General features: G+C 51.3%; 1 long non-coding RNA gene across 2 annotated transcripts in view; it reads left to right on the forward strand.

Annotated features, from left to right (window-relative positions):
* The window catches only part of LOC131478511 (uncharacterized), a 146,630-nt gene that overhangs the window by 43,146 nt on the left and 80,506 nt on the right, over window positions 1-22,978 (forward strand). The window contains exons 3-4 of one of the 2 annotated variants that reach the window (XR_009244518.1): window positions 10,303-10,417; window positions 11,162-11,285. The exons of the other annotated variant lie outside the window; for it this stretch is intronic. This is a non-coding gene — a long non-coding RNA (uncharacterized LOC131478511). Of the gene's footprint in view, window positions 1-10,302; window positions 10,418-11,161; window positions 11,286-22,978 lie in introns of those variants that run through there. 2 annotated transcript variants of the gene reach the window in all.

Here is a 22,978-nt window from a genome sequence, read left to right on the forward strand (position 1 = left end):
TCTTTACCCCTTTGTCTGATCCCAGGGGGCAAACTCTGGGAGCTAGGCTGCTTGGGACACATCTCTGTTTTGCCTTCTGGGACTTTGGGCAAGTTACTCAATGGCTCTCTGACTCAGTTGCCTCATCTGTGAAATGGGGCTAACACTGCCACCTGCCTGGGAGCTCTGATGAGGATGAAATGAGTTAGAATGCAGATAGCACTTGCACGGTGCCCGGACGGGTGGGCCATGTGAGTTTCCCCTCAGCACTTCTCCCTTGTTGCTAAGTAGAACGCCACTTAGTCGCCATACCTGATTGCATTGTGGGTGGTCAAGAGTCTAATATCAGCGGTCCCCTCCCCTGCTCCTCATCCCAACCTGGCCCCCCTCCCCCCACTGGTCTGGGACCTCCTGGAAGACAGGAGGAAGGAAAGCCCTGGAGTTGCATCACAAAGCTGGCCCTCCTAATGCACCCCTGTTTTTGTAGGCGTTCCCTGTGGATGCTGATGGAAAGAAATCAAAGCAGGCTAGCTCTGCCGCGGGGGCTCGGCAAGCCAGAGTGTGTCACGTAGGAAGGGAGTTGGGTTGGAGGGGGGTTTACTGTGTGTGTGGAGGAGTGGGTGCTGTTGGCTTCATGCCCAAGTTCCCTCCCTGGGAACCAGGGCTCCTTATCCCTCTCCCAGTTCCCCACTCTCCTCCCCGACCAGGCAACCCAGGCCTGCCCTTTGACCCGCAGCCCTGCACACAGCATGAGCAAGTATGACTGGAAAAGAAAGGCTGGCAAGAATCGGGCTGTCTTTGGAAGGGTGTGATGACTGTCCTGGCCTCTCAGGCCACTGCTGGGAGTCCGCTGGAGGAGAGGACGGTGAGGAATAGGGCACTCGGAGGATGCAAGAGTGGAGGGCCCCGTGTGCACATCACACAAGAATGACAGAGGGAGTTTGTGTCCTGCTGGTTTGGTGCCAGGGCCTGGTGAGGTTTCTCCCTGAGCCATCACCATCTGGCTCTCTTGTCTGTCGTTGTGTGTCCTCCCATGATAGTTGCCATTCTCCCTTACTTTAAGGAACCTCATGGACAGGCCACAGGGGATCCAAGCATGTATGGTTCTGGCCATGGGGGTTGGGAGGGAGGACTGGCTGTCCACTTTGTGTGCATTCTCTCCCCACAGTGTTGCTGCAGGTTGGGGGAGAGGGGAGCAGTGTGGCCAGCCCTTGCTCGTGTGCTTCCCCATGCCTCACAGCTCTCGCTCTGGCTCTCCTGCACGTGCAGCACTCTCAAATCGAACCAAGTCACGAGGTCACCTTGCCTCAATGTTAGCCTTGCTCCGATCTTTCTACACTGTAGCCAAGGCAAGCTCTCTGAAACAGACCTGCACTCCTAAAGCCTTTCAGGACTCCTATGTGCTGGCAGGAGAAAGTGTGCGCCCCTTAACGGAGGCCCCTCAGGCGTGCAAGTTTCTACAATCTCATCTCTGGCTACCCTACGTTTCAGGCAAATCCAGCAGCTGGCAGCCCCTGGGGTCACCTTTTCTCTGAAGCCTTTCCTGATTCTGCCTACACCTGCTCAGCCCATCACTTGCGGCCCTCATGCTCCACGATGGGGGTGGGGGTAGGTGCTGAGCATGCCTCTGTGGTAGAATGGAGAATGCTGCTGCTTCTAGCAGGTCAGAAACCTTGGAGGGCAGGGGGTGCAGCTCTTTTGCTCTGGTTTCCCCAGGACAGAGCACACGATTTCAAATGAGAATTCTCTGGAAGTGAGGCTGAGAAGGGCAATCCCATGCCTGTGATTTATGGAGTGTGTGCTCCCAGGAGAAAGCAGAGTGGCAGTGCGGGAAGTGGAGAGAGAGACAGGGAGATTAGCTGGGGTTGGGAGTAGGGATGGAGGGGTGGAATTTCAGAAGAAGTCAAGCCTTAACCTGGTTCCTGGGGGAGTCCCATGGTGGAAATGGCCACAGACAGCAGGAGAGAGCAAGCGAGCAGGAGGGCGAGCAAGCGAGGCAATGAGGGGGCAAGGAAGTGGGGCAAGAAGAGCAGTGAGCGAGAGAGGAACATGAGAGTGAGGAAGAGGGTAAGAGTGACAGGGTGGCGGGGGGGCATGCCAGAGTCAAACAGAGGGAGAGGAACTACATGAAAGAGTTCAAGACACAGCAGGAGGCAGAGGAGGAGGACTGGAAAACCCAAGGCAAAGGGGAGATGGGTGGTCAAGTACTTGGTGTAGCTATTAAGGTGCCACTGGGAGAGTCTCCATCCTGGATCACAGTGCCTGGGCCCAGTGCTGGCTCTCCACTTCCCATCCAGCCTCCTTGCAAATGATGCCTCAAGTATTTAGACTCTTGGGACTTTCTGGCTTTAACCTGACCCAGCCCTTAGCTGTTGGGATCATTGGGGAGCATGGGGGGTTGGTCAACTAGAAAACAGAAAGTCTTTCTCTTTTGCAATGTCCTTCAAATAGTATGAAAATAATTAAATTAAGACTGAAAATAAAAAAGAAGACAGCAGGATGAGAAATTGTGGGCGAGTGCACATAAGACAAAAAACCTGAAAAAAGAGACAAGGTAAAAGTGAGACAGAGAGTAAGTGAGCTGCAAAAGCAGAGGACAGACTGAGGAAGCTCAACCCAAGCCTTGCAGCCCGGGCCACAGAGTCCATGGCTGTCCCAGGATTTTTGGGCAGGATCAGAGGTTAAGGCAGTGCTAAGGGGCTGAGACACAGAGCAGGGCCTCCCTATGGGCTGTCAGTGCTGCTTGTGACAAGTGTTGCCGAGGCCCTTTGGCTTTGGAGGACCGCGAGGGCCTTTGGCCTGAGTGTGTGGGAGTCTGCTCTAATTGCACAGCCCCTGGAGGAGGGAGGGGACCCCAATAATGGAGTTACTGCAGAGAAATCTGAGGCCCCGGGGGTGGGGGTGGGACTTGACTGGGTGCAGAAGTGAGTCATTGAAGATGGCAGAGGGCAAGTGCATGGAGTGCTGTGGGGGCAGTGTTTGCTTGTCCAACACAGACACCCAGGGCAGACAAGGGGGCAGCAGATGGTACCACTTGTCCCCACCCCCCAGACCTGCAAGAAACCTTGTCCAAGTCCTAAGTGAAGAGCAAGCTCTCCTTTCCGCCTGCTTAGAATTGTTCAGAGGGGACAGGATGGATCCAGGGTGCAGTGGAGCAGTACCAGGATCTGGGTCATGTCTCTTTTAAAAAGTCCCAGCATGGCCACAGAACAGAACAGGGCATTGAACAAGATGCTGAGTTTCTTGGAGCCCATATTTCCTCATCAGTAAAGCATGGATGAGGCCCACCTTGCCCGTTAAGTCCTAAGTGCGCTGTGAAGTTCATTAACGTCATACAAGGCAAGTGGCAGTCCTCGAGGACTGTATCCCAGTGGTCTCCTATTGCTGTTCTAACAAGGAGCCACAAATCCGATGGCTTGAAATAAGAGGCGTGTGTTCTCTTATACAGTCCTGCAGGCCAGCTCTCTGAGATTAGCCTCACTGCGGCAAAATCAAGTCATCAGTCCAGCCGCCTGCTCCGTGCCTCTTTCAGTGTTCCTGGCTTGGTGGCTGCCTCCCTCCAAACTTCCAGACCAGCACCTTCGAATGCTTTTCCCTCTCCGTGACTCAGGCACCAGGATGGGGCGGGGGGTGGGGAGGACAATCCACAGTCAAAAAGCAAGGAGGGAGTTCTCCATGGCTCCTCTGCCCATGCCTGCTGGAGCAGGGCCTGTCTCTTTGGGAGAGCCCTCTGGAGCCAGCCAGTGGCCATCTGAGGCTCGCTCTAGCCCGTGGAGCTGGGACTTGAGGATCAGACCGGACTGCCGTGTCTAAATAAAGGGCATCCTCAGGATTAGACCATGGGTCAGCAGAGGACGCTGGCTGTAGCTGACCAGCCTGCCAGGGTGGCCTTAGCGACCGATCAGCGGGACCCCACAGGAGGCGGGGGCTGGCCTTTCTGACTGTGAGCGCCACCCTGCAGCAATGCAGCCAGCAGGGGCAATCTGGGATCTTTAGAGCTGGGGTCAGCCTGGGGTCAATGCCGACATAAAACCCAGCCAGCTCCAGCAAGACCACCTACATATTTAAACAGATCTTTGCCAGTGAGCGAGCTGTGCCGTCACTTGCTTGCTGATGGAGTCAGCATGGGTCTCGGGGCTGGAGAACTTGCTTTGCTTTCACAGTCCTGCCTTTTCAGAGTTGAAGCTCCAAGAGCCCTTCCTGCATTCTCCTTCTTGCCCTGTAGGGAGAAACGATGGGAATCTGTCCTGCGAGTTCTGGGGAAAGTCGCTACCCACCTGTGCATGTATGTATGTGTGCGAGCAAAGAGATGGAGCCATGTACTTTCTTTCTTTTTTTTAAATAAAAGCCCCAATGGACCAGCTCATCTCAGCATTGCTTACTCAATTCAATGTTTCTCATCCACAGGGGGGAAAAGACAGAATGAGAAAGTCAGGAACAGCGGAAGCACGGCTGTGGCTGAAGTCTTATCTGGGTTAAAAACCCCAGGAGAGCGCCTCTTTAATTTTTTGGTGTAGCAGGATCAAGGAATCGATTCACTCTGGCTCTGCTTCCTGCCGTTGTTTCTGTGGTGCGTGTTTGATCTGGGTTTCACGTTCGGATCTGCTAGCCATGCGTCGCACCAGGTCAGCCTCCATGATGGAAACCCTTTGCGGGGGGCGAGGGGGGAAAGTGATTTCAAAGCTCCCCCCCCACTCTGTTTGTATAAAGGATTTTTTTTTTAGAAGGAATAAAAGGGCCAGTTCTAGAATGTGACCAGGGAATCCTGAACATAACAGTGGGTAAGGCTGTGGCCTTCACCCGCCAGCCTGGTCCGGCCACACAGCCTCACAGTGGCATGCCAGTCCCACCCCAGTGGGCAGGGGGCATCGGGCCCTTTGATCGTATGTCCCAGAGAGGTTATTCTTAGTAACAATGGTTTACAGTGAAAGAGAGCTGAGAATGGGGACAACAAGGCTCTTGGGCCACACGGAGTATCCTGAAAGGGTAATCCGGTCCAGGACACACACATACGTGTACACACACACACACACACTGGCATGCACACACTCATTCCCTCAGCATTTTAAGGGCCAGAAGGAAGTGGAAGCCACGGTGGTGGTATCACATATATGAAAAATGTGAAGGCAGACAGGCCGGGCAAATAAATAACATGGCGCTGGCAATAAGAGACGTGCCTGGAGTTTTAGCACGGGGTTGTAAAAAGTTGACAGGAGCCGTTTGGACTGGAAACGGCCGGGTGGGTATGGCTGCCAGGTTCTGCCAGGCGACCGGCTGTTGAATACTACAAAACGGAATAGATAAAAAGGAAAACAACGGCTACAGAAGAAACGAAACACACACACACACAGATACACACACACATCCCGACGCAAAACCACCCACACAGTGTGCACCCAGCCCTTCCCCTGGAGCGCTGCGCCCTCTCCCTTTGTTTAGATAAGGTGTCCGTTGCCCGCCGCTGCTCCTTGGCCATCAGCCAGCTTTCTGTCTCCAAACTTGGGCTTTCAGCGCTACACAGGAGACTCCACTCGGCGGCTGCCGGCCCCGAGTGTCAGCAGCACCCCGAGGGTCCCCGCGGCTTTGTGTTCCCAGAACGATGATTTGTTTGACAACGGGGCTTTCCTTCCAGACGGTTCTTCAGCCTGCCACAGCGTGTGTGGGTCCTCGGGGACATGGCAGGGCCGTGGAGAGTTGGAGCAGGTACCTGGAACAGTCCCGATGGATCGAGTCACTGTCTAATTATGATAGCCACATAAAAGAGACCCAAGCACAGTCAAAGGCCAAGGGCTGCGGTGGCCTGGGGCAGCAGGAGGGTGGGGTGGGCAGGTGGGGATGCCATGGAGGATGGGAGGGGCGGGGGGGGGGGAGACAGGAGAGTCTTCGGTTTCATGGACTAAGTGAGACGTTTAAGCTCAGGAGGCCTGAAAAAGAGAAGTGCTGGAGGGAGCAAGACGGACAAGATTGGAGTTATTCTACTCCACACAAAAGATTTTTGATAAGCTCCAGAGATGGCCCCTCCCCCACCCCCTCACATTTGTCTTTCTCACTCTCCCTGCCTCTTTTCAAAACTGTGCGGGGGGGGGGGGGGGGGGGGGGGGGCTAAAGAGATGACTGCTTCCAGGAGGCCAACAAGGGCGCCCCTGGTGAGTGGCCCACTGAAAAAGGCTGAGGTGCACCTGCAGACAGGTCTGGCAATTGGCCCTGGACAGATGGGGAGATGGGGGCATGACAGACAACTCTGTCTCCTTTCAGGTTCTTTTTTTTTTTTTTTGGCAGGGAGAGAGGGGAGCTTCTAGAACTTTCCATCAGTTTGATGATGAACCTTTTGGGTTCCTAGAAGCCGATGAAGAAAGCTGGAGGGTCTTATTTTATAAGTATCATTTAGAGTCAATTTATAGGGGCCTTCCCAAGGAGTGACGGAGCTATAGAGCTAGGAAAAATGAGGACCCTATTTCAAGTGTCACCAAATCTATCCTGTTTAGTCACCAAAGTCTCTGCCCTGGTAGGTTGGGGAGAGCTGGGACATTTGGTCTACCCCGGGCATTGGCCTAACTGTCATGTTGTGATCAGCTTCTTAAACTGTGTAAAAGGCAGAAATGTCTGTTCTTGCCAGACAGCAGGGAGTCCACAGATTGGAAGGGTGAACATCAGCAGGGCAGTTTCCAATGCCCACCCAAGGTAAAGATACTTGCTGTGACATCTGGTCCTCTCCTCCACGGCACATAAGCAACACCATGATCATTGACTCAGTTTCCCAGGAACATCAAAGAGGATGGCTCAGAATCAACTCTGGTTTTCCTGCCTTGAGGAACAAATATACCCCATCGCTAGTGGGAGAGTTGGCATCCAACTGTTTTATTTATTTATTTATTTATTTTTACAGGTTTTTTTTATATTGCATTTCATTTTATAACATCGTTTCATAGGCTCTGATGTTCCCCCATCCCCTCCCCGTGCCCTCCCCCCATGGTGGGTTGCTCCACCTTATTGCAGTATTACAGTTCAAATTCAGTCTTGTTTCTTTCATTGTAAGCGGCATCCAACTTTTACATTGATCTCTTGAGTTTGGTGTGTCAAGCTCAAAGTCAGGTCTGGTGGACCCTGGCCTGTGCCCGGGGTGCTGACCTAGTCATTTCTGTGCCCACTCCCTGTTACAGTAGTTAGCTTGGGTGGTCTCCTCTGCTTGCTGGTCTGAGAGCTGGACTCCCTTCTGTCACTTTAGCAAGTCTCTTATTTGGTGGATGGGGAGCAGCCCTTCCCTACTGCCCTGACCTATAGGAGTCACAAGGCAGGTGAGGGGTGCTCTGGCGTGAAGGAGGAAATTGAAGGTCCCATTTGCACTCATCCTGGTCCAGTTGTTCCTCTTCCCCATGTGGAGTTCTGTGTGTGTGTGTTTAATCTCTTTTGGGGGATGTGCACTGGGGGAATTAATGAGCTGAGGAGAGAGAATGAAAGGTCTCGCTGTGCCCCTGAATTGCAGCCTCTTCCTGAAGGGATATTACATTAATGCCCCAGACGAAAGGAAACAAACAAAAATCCACCAATGCCTTGCTTAATAGATGTGGACAGGCGTAGTGGTGCAACAGGTAAGGCAGCCTCAAATGTTGGGAGCAACCAGGAAGTGCCAAACTATTCCAGGAATTCCCTGCTCTCCAGTTCACCGCCTGTCTTTGTCACAGCTATGCTAGATCCTTTTCTCAGCAGGATGTCTTTATTCTTGGGGCCAGTGTTGCGGTGTGGTAAAGTTGCTGCCTGTGATGCTGGCACCCCATTTGGGCAGTGATGGGTGTCATGCTGCTCTACTTCTCATCCAGCTCCCTGTTCATGGTCTGGGAAAATCAGTAGAAGATGGCCCGAGTGCTTGGGCCACTGCGTCCTGCATGGAGGACCGAGAAGAAGTTCTTGGCTCCTGGCTTTGGCCTGGCCCAGCTGTGCACATTGCAATCTTCTGGGGAGTGAACCAGTGGTGGGAATATCTCTGTCTTTCCCCCTCTTTCTGTGACAGTGACTTCCAAACACATAAATAAATATTTTTTCTTTTTAAAAAAACATTCATTTATTCTCATTGGAAAGGCCAATCTACAGAGAGGAGAGACAGAGAGAAAGAGCTTCCATCCACTGGCTCACTCCCCAAATGGCCACAATGGCCGGAGCTGAGCTAATCTGAACCCAGGAGCCAGAAGCTTCTTCCAGGTCGCCCACACAGGTGCAGGGTTCCAAGGCTTTGGGCCATCCTCGACTGCTTTCCCAGGCCACAAGCAGGGAGCTGGATGGGAAGTGGGGCTGCCGGGATTAGAACTGGCACCCATATGGGATCCTGGCATGTGCATGGCAAGAATCTGGCCACTGAGACATTGCGTTCAACCCCCTATAAGTCATTTATTTAAGACAACCTGTTCTGTCCTGTTTATTTAAGACAACCTGTTCTGTCCTGATGCTTTTTAAATGAGAGTTTAAAGTTTTCTTTTCACATTATTTATTTATTTATTTGAAAGGCAGTTACACAGAGAAAGAGAGATCTTCCATTCTCTAGTTCACTCCTCCCAATGGCTGGGGCTGAGCTAGGCTAAAGCCTGGAGCCAGGAACTTTATCCAGGTCTCTCGCATGAGTGGCAAGCGTAGCCAAACACTTAGATCAGCTTCTGCCACTTTTCCGGAGCAATAGTACAGAGCTGGATTTGGAAATGAAGCAACCAGGACTCAAACCAGCACTCTGATACGGCATGCTGTTGTTGCGGATGACTTTACTCACTGGGTTGCAACATCAGCCTCTCAACAATATGTCTTAAAGATAAACAGTTCCTCCCTATTGCCTGAGAAGATGCACTCACTGGCGCTTGGCTCAGGATACCTGGCCCTGTTTTAAACACAATATATAAGAAGCAGGCACATCGGCGCATCCTTTAGCTGGGAATGATTGATTTAGAGCACTGTTCTCTGCATTCCGGGGTGGAAGGGGGTGCTAGGAGATGAGGAAGCACACCCCCACTCTCCCTCTGCTCATGACAGTGGGGAGGGGACTCCTCTGTTCATCCAAGGTCTTCTGGATGTGGTAGGAGTCACCCCGAGCCTCCCCGCTTGGTTATGCGTGGCTACGAGCCTTGGGGTTGAGCTCAGGCCTTGGTGGCTGTGTAGCTTTCTCCTTTTGGAGAGATGGGAGACACCTTAGAAATCGAATCTTTCCATCCTGGGTGCTCAACATCACATCACGCCCTGGAGCACCCATCCCAGGGTCTGCCTTTGTCCCGGCCCCTGGTGCAAGCCTACTCCACAGGGGTAAGGGTTAGCCCGCACCACTCTGGGTGACTGTTCATGGTGCGGGGTACTCCCTTATGCCTCTGCGAACTCGAGCTGCAGGAGGAAGCCCGCTTAGTGAAGGCTTATGGGTCTGGCATTGGCATTGACCAGGCCCTCTATGTGCATGTTTGTTGGAAGGAGGGGAGGAGAGGAGACTGATGACCACAGTGCTACTGCTGTCCACCTGGACATCAGAGTCTTTAACGTGCATCTGCACCTCTGATGCAGCCCTGCAGTTCAGATCTCTTGGTTCTGGGGTCTGTTCTGGGCCTGGGGTTTCTAAAAGGTGCCTTGTGAAGCCCAGGGGAGGACTGCTGGCGTCAAGGGGCTGGCTTGAGTTAGAAAAAACAAAGTGCCTTTGCATGCCTTGCTGAAATCCAGACTCAGTTTGCACATCTGTTGAGTGGGTGGTGGTAATATGCACCTCCTGGTGTCCTTGGGATGAGAGATCCAGACTGTGTGTGTGTGTGTATGTGTGTGTGTGTGAGAGAGAGAGAGGGCGAGAGAGAGCGTGTGAGAGAGAGAGAGAGGTAGGAAGCATGGGGCAGGTACTTGGGAGTGGTGGATAGTTGCTGGTGTTCTTGTGTTAGGAAAAGCACACTGACTGACATCAACCCCCACCCCTTCCCATACTCCAGGACTTGAGGCTGCCTATTTTCTCTTTTCTTTTTGCCTGCCTCATTCCAACTCAAAGACCTGCATGTGGCTGAGGCTCATTAAGTATTTGCAGGCCAGCGGAGGAGACAGAAGGGCCTCCCAGTGCAGAGCTCGGGTTCTCCTTTTCAGTTTTGGGGAAGTGCAGGTTTCGGAGGCCCCTAGTGATTGCTGTGAAAACAAACGAGTGGTGGCTCCTGCAGCCCTTTGGGCAAGCCCGGGGGCAAACACAGTGCCTGGGCACTGGCCCAGCGCTCTGCCTTGCAGCCCACACCCCCGCGCCTTTGATGAGAGGCTCCGGGTGATCCTCAGCCCTGGGGACTTGTTCAGCTGTTCGGCATTTAGCAAAATCTGGCGTGTATTCTGCAGAGCCCTCCATTCCAGCCCCTGCAAGCTCGTAACTTCCCGCTGTTTCCCAGCCACCTCGGATTGCACAGCGAGGGGCGTGGGCAGTCTGCCGGGGCCCTACTCTCTCTGGCTTTGGGTGAGTTTTCCCTGCTGTCTATACTTAACAAAAAAAGGGGGGGGGGCGCTGACTGCTCCCCAGCTGAGAGAGCCAGAGCTGGCAGGCACACTAGGGGGCTGTGTGCACTGGAGGCCTGGTGCCTGGGCTGAGACTGAAATGTTCCGGTGATGATAATGACTACTACGCCTTGTCTGTAATTATGCAGTCTCTAAGCCCCCGGGGTGGGGATGGTGTATTTGCCTGTGCTGTTTAGGGGTTGATCCTGCTGTCAGCGCTTAGCAAGAATTAACAGTGACGCTCTGCGCACCACAGTCATAACACTAAATCTGGTCTGCATGTTTATGATTCATTAACAACAACAATAACAACAACAACAACAAAATCCACCCCACCGTCACTGAAACCCCTCCAAGCCCATCCTAAAAGGAAATTATGCACAGTTGAAAGAGTGATTTGACGTCATGGACCTACGTGCCTTTTCATGAACGGCTGGAATAGGAGGCTGCGCTCTGGCAAGTGGAAAAGGGAACTGCGCTCTGAGGGCTCTGGCTGGCGGGCATCCTGAGTCCCAGGTGCCTGCCGCTCACTTTCCGGGTTCTCTGAAGTTGAGTGTTTGAGGATCCCAGGAGGGTCATCACCAGCACATTTATCACACCCTTCTGGGCCACTCCTTTCAGGCTGTGTAATCTGGGGAGGCCAACACTCTATCCCTTGTTTTTTACATTTAGTAACAAATTTTATTTGTCCTCCTCTCAACCATAGATGGGAAGAAGAGTGCTTCAGTGACAACATCCCAGCATTCTGAAGTCAAGAAGAGATGAACTGTGGGTGATGGGTTATGGTTCGCTTTCTGGGGGCACTCCTCTACTTCACTGCTGCATGAATGAGGAGTTTCCTATGGAGTCCTCTCCCTTAGAGGACCTGATGGCTTGTCCTGCAGGAGAAGCAGGGGACTGGGTGGCAAACCTCCTGGATTCAAATCTTCCCCTTTTTTCCCCCATGAATTTTTAGCGCATTATGGTTACATATCTACAAAGCTGGATTATGAGAAATTCTACCTCACCATGTCTCATAAGATCAGGTTAGGAATAAGGAAACAAGGTGTGTATGTGTGTGTGTGAGGGGGGTTCTGATCTCTTGATACAGGAACTTGATAAGTAAACATTTTTTGTTCCAGTTAGTACTGCTCTGCAACAACCTATCCCATATTAGTGGCATAAAGCCACAGCCATTTTATGATACATAGAATTTATGGGTCAGGAATTTGGGCAGGGCTCAGCTGGGCGGTTCTTTTGTTCTTTATGGTGTCTACTGAGGTTACCCAGTAGTAGAGGGGTTGGTCTGGAGGATCCAAAATGGCTTCTGGTGCATTGGTGTTTAATATCGGCAATAATTTTTCTCTTAACCCTTGTAATAATGTGGGTGATGTTATTGTACCCATTATGCTAACAAAGAAAGTAAGACTGAGAAGTAACTAGGTTACACAGCAAAAAAAAACCAAAAACAATGAAATGAATTTTGTAGAGACTGGATTTTGAAGGTGGATGTACAAAAAGGTTTTTTTCTAGTATATTCCATGCTTTTTTTTTTTTTAAAGATTTATTCATTTTATTACAGCCAGATATACACAGAGGAGGAAAGACAGAGAGGAAGATCTTCCGTCCAATGATTCACTCCCCAAGTGAGCCGCAACGGGCCGATGCGCACCGATCTGAAGCCGGGAACCTGGAACCTCTTCCGGGTCTCCCACGCAGGTGCAGTGTCCCAATGCATTGGGCTGTCCTCTACTGCTTTCTCAGGCCACAAGCAGGGAGCTGGATGGGAAGTGGAGCTTCCGGGATTAGAACGGGCACCCATATGGGATCCCGGGGCTTTCAAGGCAAGGACTTTAGCTGCTAGGCCACGCCGCCGGGCCCTATTCCATACTTTCTAAAAACAATCTTTTGAAATTTCTTATGCGTTGTTTGTAAGACCTATCTCCTACACTAACACTCAAGATTAAACAGTACCCATTCTTCATGGAGAATCTCTTAGCCTTTGGTTTTCCATCTCTCTCCTTTGAATCTTAAACCAGTGGGCTCACAATAAAATGCTAATTCATCTAATACAGAGAATCGAAGAAGTCAAGCTCAGCCAGACTGGCAGCTCACAGGGTAAATATTTGATCAGTGAGTAAAAATTCAAATTTGCACTATTTGCTGAAGGTGAAAAGTATATTAGGGAATGGATGTAATGGAGGTTAAGTAGACCTGGAGGAGGTCTCCTCTAGGATCCTGTACCTAGAAGCCACAGCTTCCCGATGACCTGACTCACAGGCAAGTGTGGACTGGGCAGCTCTAGCCAAGACCATTCTCCTGCTTCAGTTTGAGTTGGCCACACCCTCCCTGGCTGCTTCCCTGGTTTGTTCCAGAAAAAGTCTCTAGGCATTCCTTTCCTACAATCACACAAGCCAGAGGTTACTTCTGGTTTCCTTGGTCAGCCCCCAGCACCGGTCATTTTGTGGCATAATTTGTGCCAGGGAAAGGAGCCACCCTTGGCTGGGTTTTGAAAGGCTGTGACATGCGGAGGTTAGGACAAATGTCAGGGAGGGCTGGTTTTTGCCTGGAGGTTTAGCTCAGTCCCCACAGTTCCTCTTCAGGACCCTGATGATTAGTCCCAAGGGAGAAGTCAGACCTCTGAACAGCTTGGGCGAATCGAGAAGTTGGCAGGCATCGGGCCCATGTGCCTGTTGTTCCAAGAACTGGGCTCCAAAGCAGAGCTGGAGCTGTGGATGCTTTGGAGGTGAAGCGACATGGCTGGGAAACAAGTGACAGCTGGCTTCCAGCAAGGCTCGCTCGGGAGGAAAGGGACTGAACTGGTGCCTGGGGAGAGCCATGCTTGCCACAGCTGCTGGGTCGGGCCCAGGACATTTTTGTGGCCCTGATTGGCTTGTACTATTTAACTGCGGCTGGGCCCCAGGGCTTGTCCTGGGCTGGCTGGTGCCCTGGTGGGTGGAACAATGGAGTCTAATGACCAGCACTGGAGTCACCACCAAGCCCTAAACAAGCTGGCAGCATTAGGCCCCCTGCAGTTGCAAGCTGTGATGGCCCTGGCTCCTGGGACTCCAGGCCTGAGTGTAGGAAGAAAACACAATGGGGAAATCGGCCCAGGGTTTTCAGGCCAGGGCCTAGGGTCATTTAACAAACCACAAACCTTGGGCTGGGGTCAGCTAGGGTTTCAGACATGCATCAGCCTGTACAGGAGTAATAAGGGTGCAGGAGGGCCTACAGGCAAGAGAGAGAGAGAGAGATGGATCAGTCCAGATGTGCTGGAAGCAGGGAGGGGAGAGGGCACAGTGTTCGGGGAGGAGTTGTGCCCACACCCCTCTCTCCGAGGGATCTCTGGCTGCCCAGCTGCCTGGAGCATCTTGGCCAAGGCTATTCTCTTGGCCAAGGTCACTCTCTGCTGGGGAAGTCATATCCAGTAGTTGGCCTGGGTGGGGGTTGTGGGAGCTGTTACAAGGTTTTGTCATTTTGGATGAAGGCAAGACATTGTGCCAGGCAATCATTCCAGAACACTCTCTGTGTCTACACCCTGCTCTGCTCAGGCCTGCTTCTCCCTGACCCCCCTTTTCACTTTTCTAACCTTTTGCAAAAGTTCCTCCCTACTTAGTGCTGGTTTTTGAAACAGCCCAGCCTGGGGCAGGAGTGGGGAACCTACACCTTAGGGCCATGATTGCATGCCCAGATCTGACAGGACAACAGATGCCATTTCATTAGTGTCTCTAGGGATTTGGTCCAAGTCCCCTTAAGTTGTTCCAGAAGCTTCCTCCCGTGGCTTGTACTTTATTTCCATTCACTTTGAAAGATCCTTCCCAACATAATAGCCTCTCCTTTAGGCACACATCTGACCTGCACCAGGCCTTTTTCCTCTGCAGGGCCCCTCTGGCCCTCGTATCTGCTCTCCCTTCTCATCCTTTGTGATGGTGGCTTGCTGCCAGGGTCAGGCAGAAGGTGTCCTTTCACACACAGAATTCCATCTCCTGCTGGTCACTGTGCCTTCCCCACTGGCACAGGGACAAGCCAAATGGCTTGTCAAGAAGCATGCCACCCTTAGTTGACTATCTCATCACTGCCGACCATGCCTGCCCCTTTAGGCTCTCAGTTCTCACCGCATCCTCTGCCCTTTTTTCCTGGCTTTGGCGGGCCAGCCTGGGAACTCCAGTTGTTCTCTTCCAAGGGCCTCAGGAGGGCCCAGCTGGTGGCTCATCAGCAGGAACTCCTTTGACCTGCTTGGCAGCCACCTCCCTAGTGCCAGGTGCTTAATTAGTAGCTCAGGATTCCCCTTCCTGCCCCCCCACCCCCGCCGCTTTTTCTTCTCTTCGGAGCCCCATCACTGTCCTGGTGGGCACCCCAGGTGTCACAGTGGAGCAGAATGATTATCAGAGGTGAAGGCTGTGTTTTCTGCCAGAGATGTTTCCAGACCACGTGCCTGCTTACAAACTTATGGAATATCTCCTTGTGGGATGCCATCCAATGCTGTGTGTGGCTGATCTACGCCTGCCAGGGTGCTGTGGGCCACACAGGGAGCTGTGCCTCTGAGCATCAGCTAGAAGGGGCAGCAAGAAGAGCGCATTGCAGGGGGATCCAGTAGCTGCTTGGAAGGGCTTATTCTTCCTGGGGCTGCCTCCAACCCTGCACTGCAAGGCCTGAGACTACGGAGCGGGGTTCAGGGGGCACATACTCCCCTCCTCCAGCCCGGACAGACTCCTGAAGGCTTCATTTACACAGACAATCAAAGAGCCAACCCAACCCAAATGAAATGCCTGCATTTTATTGCTTGCAGTGTTTTAGCTCTCATTTGGCTTCATTTGGAATAGAGGTTTTACTAAGTGGCATAAATTGAGCCTAACAAATTTTAGAACTAAAACAGTAGCACCCTAAATGCTTAAAACTGTAATTGGAGAGAGATAAAATGTGAGTCCTCTGCAGGGGTAGGGGTTGGGGATGGTAAGGGAGGCAGGGAGGAGGGGGAAAGAAAATTGCAGTTCCCCTGCTTGTGGTGCTTGGCAGGGCTTCAGTTCTGCACCTCCTCCCTCAGGCTCAGCCCCATCCCCTCCCCACTAGAGAACGCACACCACACTGCGCTGGGAAGCCTCCAGCAGCCTGCCTGTGCCGTATCCTGAAGGATGTCTTATACGCAGTGGGTGCTTGGGAGACTGCATGAACTCGATCTGCTTGGACAGGGCCTGTGGGAGGAAGGACAAGTAGATTGCTTAGAGGGAGGAACTTGCTGGCCCTTCCAAGAGGACGGGCCGGGAGGCCGTGGCCAGCCTCCCTCCCTCCCTGTGGCTTCTCCCTTTCTACCTCCAAGACCAGCCCGCCCCACCTGCCTGAGTGCTTTGACCTTCCTTTGAAGGATTCCATAAGGCCACTGCAGATTCCTGGGCCCGTATCCTGTCAGGAGGGAGAAGGTTTGGATGGCAGGGGCCCTGAGGCTGTCCGCTTGCTGTGCTATCCCCTCTCCCTGCTTTCGGGATGAAAGACAGCCAGGGATGGGGAGTGGATGGCTGGGTGTGTGTCCCTGGAGAGATGGCCAGGTCACCAGTGTGTCTGCTTGGGGGGATCAGTACTTGGCTTTCCCTTTAAGGTATCAAACTTCCTTTAAGGAAGCCCCAGGGGACCATGGCGAGCAGCCCCAGTGTCCCCTGAGTGGGCATGAAGTCATCTGGGGCCAGGCTGCAGAGTCCCCAGCACCTAGCACTGGTGGGTACGGGGAGCCTCAGGCCACGATTCAACAGGTGCTTTTGTTGTGCTGTGGTGTGCAAGTGCAAGATGGCCTAGAGACACATCCAGCCAGCTGCAGAACTCTGCCCTCTATGTTTAGGGTGACCTTGGCCAAATCACCAAGTTCTCCAGTCTCCCTTTCCCCAGCTGCACACAGAGGGCTGCCAGTAACCATGAAAATCCCGAAAGCAGAAATATGTCTTCCAAGGTGAAACTGTGTCATTATCTTTGTCAGTTGATAGGAAAAGGCCTTGTCTAAGGATACTCATGATAGCAAGGATCAGAGCATTACTTTGATTAGCTCAAGGAGGTAGGGAGTTTGATTACAGGATACAAGGCCCCTCATACAAAGCCAAGCGCAGGGCAACAGTTGTCGGTCATGGTCATGGACAGGGGTGGGAGTTGGGAACTGAAGAACTCAAAATGAGGCTGGCTGTATTTCTCTGTAACCATCTCTCGGTTGGTCTGGAGTTTATGGTCAATGTCTTCCCTGCGGACTCTGTTCACGGGATCTTGTTTGGTCTCATGTGGTTCAGTCTGGCTGTCTCAATGGCAAGACAAGCTGAAAGGCTCTGGGAGCTCCAGGCCTTACCTTCTCCTACTGACTTTCACCTCTGAGTCCAGAATCTCACAAGACAACCTCAGTGATCAGTTCCAGTTAGGGCCTGCTTCTGTCCTAGGTCAAGTACATTGTCATGGTGAATCAGTAATGACCAGACAGGTTGGGTTGTGAGGAATACATGGATTTCCTAGCCTACCCCCCCAACAGGGCCTTTGGGTAGATTCATGCATTATGAGGGGTTTAATGATTGTCACCTCTAAAACATTTCTGAATACTGTTTCATACACACACACAATTTTTTTTTTCTGAATACACTGGGATATCCAACCCAGAGCCATTGAGAAACATGCCATTGATTGATTTTGTTATTACATAGATCTCACAGAGTGTACATACATGAACCCAGGAGGGGCAGGTGCATTCCTCACTGTCGCCCTCTCGAAGCTGAGATGCAGGAGACTGCTGCCCATGTGATATGCATGCTGCTGTACAGTCGACTGTTTTTGATAACGAGAAGGAGGATACTGCAAAAGAAGCACCACAAGTCCCACAAGTCTAGCAAACACATACACCAGTGGTACAATTATCTATGATTATGGTCGAGTCACAGGTGTTGTCCAAAATTTTTGGTATTGTAGCTTCTTTAACCGGCAGTGTGGTTGGTTCATCCACAGCATGTGAATACTGCATTGTGCTCATATGTTATGATGGCTGCGGGAGTGCCTGGCAATAGAAATCTTTCAGCTCCAAGGTGATTGTATGGGATCATGTGTCATGCTTATGTAGCACATAAACTAGTTGCCTATGGTTTTTGATTGTCTTTTTGAATTTTATTTTTAAAGATTTTATTTATTTATTTGAAAGGCAGAGTTACAGTGACAGAGAGAAAGAAAGGATCTTCTATCTACTGGTTCATTTCCCCAGTGGCTATAATGTCCAGAGTTGGGTCAGTCTGAAGCCAGGAGTCAGGAACTTCTCCTGGGTCTCCCATGTGGGTGCAGGGGCCCAAGGACTTAAACCATCCTCTGCTGCTTTCCCAGGCTGTAAGCAGAAAACTGAATGGGAAATGGAGCAGCTGGGATTCGACCTGGCACCATTATGGGATGCTGGCACTGCAGGTGAAGGCTTAAGCTACTGTGCCACGATGCCTTCTGCTTGCTTTGTACTTGTTTGAAGAAAAGTTGTTTCCCACACAAACTCTGCTCTTTGTGTTTCTTTTCCTCTGCTTGTCATGAGGCTTCTTGTCTGGCATGGCGGGCTTCAAGAACGGTGATCTTGGTCCAAAGGCGACTCTTTCCAAGATATAAAGACTTGCCATAAATCAATAGGAAAAGTATTAATGAGGCCATAGGAAAAATACACAAAAGATACAGACACCCAGCTTGCTGAAAGGGAGCTACGGATGACATTTAAATATATGAAGTATTGCTGACTTTCATTCAGGACAAGAAAAATGTACATTAAAACTACACAGACATTTTCCACCTGGCAATCGGCACACATTGGAAAAATGTCACAACATACTTTGGTGGCGAGGTACTCTCCTACACTGCTTGAAAAACTGAAATTAGTCCAAACCTTAAGCAGACAAATTGGCAATATCTATCAAAATCAACATTTCAGATACAACAGCATTTGGTCCAGCAATTCTGTTTCTGAGAATGTATCATACTGGCATGTGTATTGTGTGCTAGGTCAGCTGGCTTTTGTTGTATAATTGAGTTTCCCAAGTTGCAGAACCTTAGAGCTACAACCACCTTTCGGGGCTGGTGTGGTGACTGGGTGGGATACTCTTCTGTCTGTAGCTCTGGCATCCCACATGGGCTCCAGCTCATGTCTCAGCTGCTGTACTTCCCATCCAGCTCCCTGCTTATGGCCTGGGAAAGCAGCAGAGGACAGCCCAAAGCCTTGGGATCCTGAACCCACGTGGGAGACCTGGAGGAACCTCCTGACTCTTGGCTTCGGACCAACTCAGCTCTGGCTATTGCGACCATTTGGGTAGTAAGTCCATGGATGGATGATCTCTTTCCCTCTATCCTTTCTGTAAATTTGTCTTTTAAATAAAAATGAATAAATCTCTCTTTTTAAGCTAAAATGACTTACTATTTCTTACTGTTTGGATGGGTAGGTGAGCCTGTGGATTTCGGGCACACTAGGTTACTAGTGGCTCGGTTCACTTGTGTGTCTGTGCCCAGTGGTCAGATGGGCCAGCTCTAGCTCATCCCTGCTCTTACCCACCTGCAGGCTGGCTTGTTCTCAACCTGACCTGGACATGTTTCGAACAATTGCAGGCAAAGAAAAAGGGCAATGGAAGCTTCAGGAGCTTTTATAATCTCCTGCTTATCTCAGATCAGCTAGGCACCTTGCATGGTGAAGGGGTCAAGCAGCCACAGCTAGGGTCAAAGGGCAAGAGTGTAGGGTGTTCCTGTACTCAGTCCTCCACGTGTGTGTGGAGTAATATTGAGACCTGGGTACTTACCTGAGGCATTGCCAGTTGATAGAAGCAACTACAACTGCTATCTGTGGGGACAGGCCAGATCAACTCTGAGTTCCACCCTGCAGAATGATCTGCCACTGGCAGAGAGGATCACAACTCCCCTCTGTGTCCTGAGTAGGTAGATTGTTAAGTCAAAGCAGCCAGGTGCAGGGCTGTGTATCTATAGCACTGTACCTTGTATGTAAAAAGGGGAGAGCAATAAGAATACATGTGCTCCTATTTGCTTGTATTTGCATAAATCAACTGGAAAAAAAAGACGAATGGGAGTAGATGTTTGGCAATGGCGTACAGGGTAGATTGGAGATGAGACGGAAGGTAGGACTTTTCATTGTATAAATTAAAAAATACATCCTAAATGGTTACAATAATACATGTTAAAATTGACATAAACTACTCTCATGCCTAAAATAGTGAATTAAAAATGAGAGGAAAAGAAGCAAAGTGAACATAACAAGCCAGCATGGCTTCCAGAAACTTCTTCAGATCTTAAAAAAAAAAGGCCCCGACCTGTGGGCTCTGAGTCATTAGACCTAATTTAAGCCTTCCTGCCTCACCTGCTTTGCCCTTTGTGGTTGTTCTGGGAAACACCTGCTTTCCTAAGGCAAAAGAGCTGGCGTTTGCACTCTTGTGCTGTGCTCTCCCCGGGAAGTGACAGGCCACGCCCCTGCCCCTACTCATGGCCAGGGGCTGGCATTTCCCAAGGATGCCACGTGCATTTTGATTTGAGCTGGGATATCTTCCTCAGCTCTTCAAATGTCAGCATCCTGGTCTACTGGAATCGGACCCCTTTTCTCTGCAAATGTCGGAGCCGCCTGGGAATGAGTTTCAGAGACAGATGCCATTGGCCTCGGGCTCCAGTGATGGGAAAGCCTTGAATAACGGCAGACCAGCCTTCTGGGCCTGTGCAGGGCGTCAGGTGGCCAGCCCTGGGCTGCACCAGGCTGCTCCTTAGGGTGTCTCCAACAACTGTCTGATGCCCCCTTGGGTGCTTAAAGCCCCTGAGCTCCAGCCTCCTCTCTGCTCGCCAGCTGGGCACAACACGGGCTGTAGGAACTGCTGTCCTGGCCAGCCTTGCCTTCAGGGAGAATAAATGAGCAGTCTGTGCCTGTCCTGCTATCAGTGAGCAGACGCTACCCTCACCATTCCACACATGCGGGCTGAGCACCCACTCTGCCAGGAGCTCTGCCTGGAGCCCCAACTCCCCAGGATGGAAGACAGCAGTGGGAACCTGCTCCTGGTGGAGCACATGGTCCCTTGGACAAGCACATGCAATGGTGTTTGCATGCTAGTCATTCTTTCGTTGCAAGGAACAAAACTCAACTCTGGCTATAAGGGGAATGCCCTCATTTTTAGAGACATGGGCATCTGATTGAACTTCAGGGAGCAGTGTGGCTGGGCTCAGGCTGTTAGGCACCCAAGGACGACTTCTCTCCATCGTCTCCTGCTGTCATATCTCTTCTCTTAGTTTTCTTCATGCTTGCATCCTCATAAACCAGTTCATGCTTTGAAACATCCAAAACTCACAGCTTCAGCTACCCAGTTGGAGATGACTTTTAGTCACCATCCCTACCCATATATGCTTTATTGTATTATTTCTTTTCTCTCCCCCACTGAACTTATTTTTTACTATTCTCTGTTCTTGTTTCATGTGGTAGCTATCTCCACTTCTCTCCTGAAGGCTATGGCTCATGCTGATGTTAAATACTAGGCCCTTCTGGAGCGATTGGCTGGTTCTGTTGTCCGCTCTGTGGCCTTTTTCTCTGACAGGTGTTCTCTCTAGGGACCTCATCATTTGGTCCCAGTGGGGGAGGGGGCACATGTAGGGAGACAGGGCCTGCCTTGGATCTTGTGCACTGGGGAAGTTCTGAAGGTCAGGTCTTACGGAGATCAGTTCCAAGAAGGTAAAACAGAGACCCTTGGACTGCAGAGCCGATATCAGTCACTAGCTTATAGCCTCTTCACAGACAACCCCTATGGCTGGGGGAATTCCTCTCAGCCTTTGGCACCCATAGCTGAGGACATGGCTTCCCAAGTTCTAGCCCATTGACCCTGGAGACTGGAGAAAAGGTAGGAATAGCTATCCAGGACCCACTTCTCTGCCAATGCCTCTTCTTATCAGCTCCTTATCCAGGAGAACTTGTGATACCCAGTCACCCTTTCGGGCTCAGGGCTATTGTCACTGATGTCTGCCATGCAGGTGACTGGGAAATGACAGTCCCATGTCTTCAAGCAGGTGGTGGTGGGGAGCAGTGAAGACCCAAATTTACAAAGTTTCTCTTTCATTTCTGTTTCTAGCGATCCACCACCGATCCAGATACTACTTGGCGATGGCATTCAGTGTCTCCTGGAGTTTTGGTTGGCTTTGGCATTGTGTGTGACCCTCTCACTTCTTTGGCATTTCCAGGTTTGGGAGAGGGATCCAGTAGCCCAGAAGAGCTTACCTTTTGTGTGATTGATTTTGACCTTACATTTGTCCTAGAACTAGGTATCCTTTGGGCCTCCTGATTAGGTCTAGCTCTGGTTGAATCCAGTCCAGCCTCCAACCTGTCTCCCGGCAAGTTAACAGACGAGTCTCTTCTCAGCTTTTGGATCCCTGGTTCTCCTCTGGTGAATGGCTTTGTCTATCTTCTGAGTGTGGACAGCTTGAAGCATGCACCCTTAACCTATAGCTGGCACAAGATCCACACATCTGCCAGGGGCCACGCTCATTGGACAAGGCTGCCTAAGGACAGGGCACAGACTGATGGAGTCACTGTTTGGCAGCTAGAGAAAGAGTGCTGAGAGTGTCTGTGCTGGGTGACATTTACACCTGGACACTGAATATTTAGAATAGACTCTGAGGTTTGGGATCTGAAAGTCCCTTGTGTTCTGGATTGGAGAGGAGCCTAGGGGCTCTGAGAGGATGGTTTAACGGTAAGGGTGGCAGGTGGGGACCCTATGGAGGCCAGGGACAGTGGCTATTTACTATCCAGCAACAGAAGCATTTCAGTATTTTAACCACCTGTATGGCTGTTGTAGCAGTACATTTGGGCTCGATGTCAGTCCAGGTTGTAGGTGGCAGTGAGCAGCTGGACTGCCACATTGGCATTCCGAGCAGATGGAGTGCTTATAAACTGAAATGGAAGAAACTCAGGCTCATCATTGGGAAACTGACATCATTACCTTTTAACACCAAGGGCCTGTGGACAATCCTGCAACCTGGGGGAGAGGCAATTTTGTCAGGTAGGCCTGCCCTCGGGTAGGGAGTGGTGATGGGGATGGGAGTGGGGAATGCAGATGGGGTGAGGGGCGGGACTTCTTCTTTACCTGCTCTTGAACTTCCACTGCAGCCTGTGGTGCTGGGTGCTGAGGTGACAGAGTTAAAGAAAGCAGGACTTTGGTCTCCTGGAGTTTGCATTGGGGGCACAGGAGGTTAGGAGAGAAGCTGCAGATCCATACAGCAGCAGGTGACAAGCAGTAGGCGGCAGGTGCGGCATGCTGGCTAAGTCCAGGAGGCAGAGTGACAGCAGCTTCGGAGCCCTTGGGGATGGCAGTGGGGCACTGGTGTGGCTGAGGAGAGGCCTTCCTGTGGGAACAGGGTGGGATCAGCCTCTGCATGCTTTTCCTTTGCTGCTAGAAATAGCGAGGGAGTGCCACTGGGCTCTGATTTGCCCCTCCCGGTCACAGGCTGTATTTTGTCCTTGAGACATTGGGTTGGCCCCGCCAAAGTGAAGTCAGTGCCTGTTAGCTCTGCACGACTGAGATCAGAGCCTGTC

The sequence above is a fragment of the Ochotona princeps genome, chromosome X, assembly GCF_030435755.1.
Source record: "Ochotona princeps isolate mOchPri1 chromosome X, mOchPri1.hap1, whole genome shotgun sequence".
In the NCBI taxonomy this organism is placed as follows: Eukaryota; Metazoa; Chordata; class Mammalia; order Lagomorpha; family Ochotonidae; genus Ochotona; species Ochotona princeps.